This window comes from Rhipicephalus sanguineus, chromosome 9 (assembly GCF_013339695.2).
Source record: "Rhipicephalus sanguineus isolate Rsan-2018 chromosome 9, BIME_Rsan_1.4, whole genome shotgun sequence".
Classification (NCBI taxonomy): domain Eukaryota; kingdom Metazoa; phylum Arthropoda; class Arachnida; order Ixodida; family Ixodidae; genus Rhipicephalus; species Rhipicephalus sanguineus.
The window spans coordinates 91,646,452-91,649,692 of record NC_051184.2 but is presented as its reverse complement, the minus strand read 5'-3'; the positions used below and the strand labels follow the sequence as shown (position 1 = coordinate 91,649,692).

The 3,241-nt window shown below is 46.6% G+C and overlaps 1 non-coding gene across 1 annotated transcript; it reads right to left on the bottom strand.

The window, feature by feature from the left end:
* Positions 1–1,037: 1,037 nt before the first annotated feature.
* Positions 1,038–1,109, bottom strand: Trnac-gca (transfer RNA cysteine (anticodon GCA)). The gene has a single exon. It is a non-coding gene; the product is annotated as a tRNA-Cys (tRNA).
* Between the last annotated feature and the right edge of the window lie 2,132 nt (positions 1,110–3,241).

The following is a 3,241-nucleotide window of genomic DNA, read 5'->3' as shown; positions in this document are numbered from 1 at the left end:
TCTTCTTGGAACTCCGTTCCTCACTGTTTTGAAGACGACTGTAAGTGCTGTTCTCACAGGTATTTCCTTATCAAAAGGTGCGCATCCAATTCAGACTGTTGTGCAGTTGAGTGAACTCTGCTCGCATGATGCCATCTCCTGTGGGATTCGCACATGGCCATTACAAAGGCAGTCACAAGTACTATACTTTGTTGTTCAGGCCAGTCCTGTGTGAGGGAAGGCAATTGAGCGTTTGGTGGCCACAAAATGGCTGTCGTTCAACACAGCGCCGTAGCCTGCGTTGCGTGCACAGTCCAATAGAGAAGTGAGCATAATGGAATCGTGGAAAGAAAGGTGGGCTCACATGAGGTTAACAGACAACAAAGATTGCCTGACAGAAAAACATGGCAAATGGGGAAAATCGATTTCGGCAAATATCCACAATGCAACACAATTAAGAAGCGGCTCTTCTTTCATGCTCATAGCGAGTGTCATTCACCAGATCCTGGTCACGTGTGCAATATGACTTCTTCGCACGCGGAAAATAATGTTGCATGTTGCACGTTGCACAAAAATGTTGAACCACATGAAGTCGCTCAAACTTGTGGGGTCGGACCATTTCCCCCCCCACCCCCCACCCCAACGGACGAAAAATATTTTAGTGGGGAGGTGTGGGGGGGGGGGTCTGAGCCTTTTTATGCATGCTTCTCCATGTGTTTGTATGTGTGCACATATGTGTCCTCATACAAAGTTGTAAAAATATCAAGGGGGGATCCCCCAAAGCACCCCCCTTGCCGCAAGCCACCACCCCAGAGTAAAATTCTGGCTAAGGCCCCGAAATATATGACAAGATTATTAATCACATTAACGCCTCATTAGTTATTTAAAATGACTGGATTAACTTACCTAGCTTTGTTGCATGCTCGCATAATGAGACTGCCTCTTGATTTGATGCACACTAAATGGTGCACACTTAACTGTAAGGTCGCCGAAACTGGTCGAAAGTGATAAAATGAATTCTAAAAATACAAAAATAGAAAGGGAGAAAAAAAAAAAAGAGGGGGCACCCGGGTTTGAACCGGGGACCTCTCGATCTGCAGTCGAATGCTCTACCACTGAGCTATACCCCCGAAGTCGATATGGAGCCCTATTCATGTGCGTTTTAAAAGTTTAAATTGGCGATGTGCTAGGGGTTATGATTTTATAACGACAAGTCGCGTTCATGTTCGTTTACTGGTTATTGAAATCGGCAGAGTTCCGTTTGGTGTCGCAGAAGTACTAGCAGAAGTCTGTTGCCGGACGTGGAGGTCAGTGTCGCCAGACTGCCGCCAAATCTGGCGGCTACATTTGCCCCTACAGTTCCAGCTTTTCCGTACGGTACCTGTGTAATCCGCTGTGCATTTCACAAGTGCGTGTGCGATCGTGTTGGCATCGGGTGTTTAAATTAGGCCGAGTATATTGTGTCGGCAGTCGCTACAGCCAGTCAGGCGAGAATGCTGGCAATTTACTGTTATCCGATAATGTGCCGGCAGCAGTTGCTGAAGTTACGTCCAGCATGTTTTCCCATCGGCTCTCACTGCTTTGCAAGTGTCCGTGGTGTGCCCATGTCACTGGGGCACCAGTAACCCACGTGCCGCTTCGCGCTTCTCAGTATTTTGCCAGCGTCCGTGTTGTTCCCGAATCACTGGAGCGCCAGATCGAGCGCGTTTTGTTAAAGAAAGCGCCACGGCTTCTGCGATGCTATTGAATCAGCTTGCCCAGCCACGGAACGCGCGAGCGCATCTTTCCAGTCAGGCCGTGCCCCAGCGAACGCCTCGCTGTACGTAGTCGACACGACACGCACAGCTACTAGCACGGAGATATATCCATACTTCGGAGACAACGAGTCCGATGTATCGCAACGCTTCCCATGCAGTGTCCGGACTTCTGCGACGCCATTCAGTTTCCCCCGTTTCCCCGCGGTAAACCCGTCGTTGCGCGTGGATTTCCTACTTTTGAGACGCACTCGAGTCCGAACGCCTGAATTCCTCATTTCCAAGACACGATCGAGTCCGATCGGTTAATTGTAGAACGGAACATGCAGGCACTTGCGAAATGCCAGCGGGATTACACAGCAACCTTACGGGAAAGCTGGAAATGCAGGGACAAATACCCCCAAGTCTGGCAACAGACTTCTGCAACACCCACGACTGGCAACACCAAACGGAACGCTGCCTTGAAATCTTTCGTCGAAGAGGCGGTCATTCTACCGAATACAACAGCGGCACCCGAGTCAACGACGCAAATTACGACGTTAGTTCTTTCGGCAAGTTCGTTTCACCACATCACACGCATCATGCATTCGTTCCCTTCACCGTGAACAGTTTATCAAGTACAATATGTAGAAACGAAATTACACTGCACCAACTGGGTTTTCGAACATACCAATATGTTCCGAATGACAAAAGACGTAAAATAAGTTTACACAAGCACATCCCAGTAAAGAGAGAGAGAGAGAGTTCCAAGCCAATTCGATCCAATTGGAACCAATTCGAAATTTCCAATTGTGTTTTGGGGCACCCATTGGAGAATTCCAGTGGGTTCAATGGGTCACCCCGTTTGTTTTCAATGGGCCTGACCGACATAACCAATTGGTAACACAATCAAAATACAAATGCATGAAACACAAAACCTCTATAAAACGTATTTAAAACGTTTAAACCCTTTGTAAACCTCTGTAAAACGTGTTATAGAGGTATAGTGCAATAGTATGCGTTGGCGGGCTAGTTGGTGGGAATACAAATTGCTTTTTTAGCGCAAAAAACGACACCACGAGAAAGCAGACGGAACACAGCGTTCCGTCTTCTTTCTTTTGGTGTCGTTTATTGCGCTTAAAAAGCAATATTATGTTTTATAGAGGTTTCGTGTTTCGTGGGTGGTTTGACCAATTAGCGAGGAACTAATTGCAAAAAGCATACAGTTCCAATTAGATTTCTCAGTTGTGTTAATGGGCCTAACCAACGTAAACAATCGGTAGCACAAACATCATCCGTATGGTTTGACCAATTAGGTTAATTGGTCAAGCCAGTCTATCCAATTGGAAACGCCAGTAGCTCTAGCTGAATTAAGGATCTGACCTGTTTGTCTCATTGGAGACACATCAAAAGCTTTGAAATATTTCACCATAAGATTGCATGAACTAAGCATTAGTGAAGACAACCTGTGGACAAATGTAAAAAGAAAAATTGCTCCACGTGTCATATGTCACGTTCATTCAGTGGCG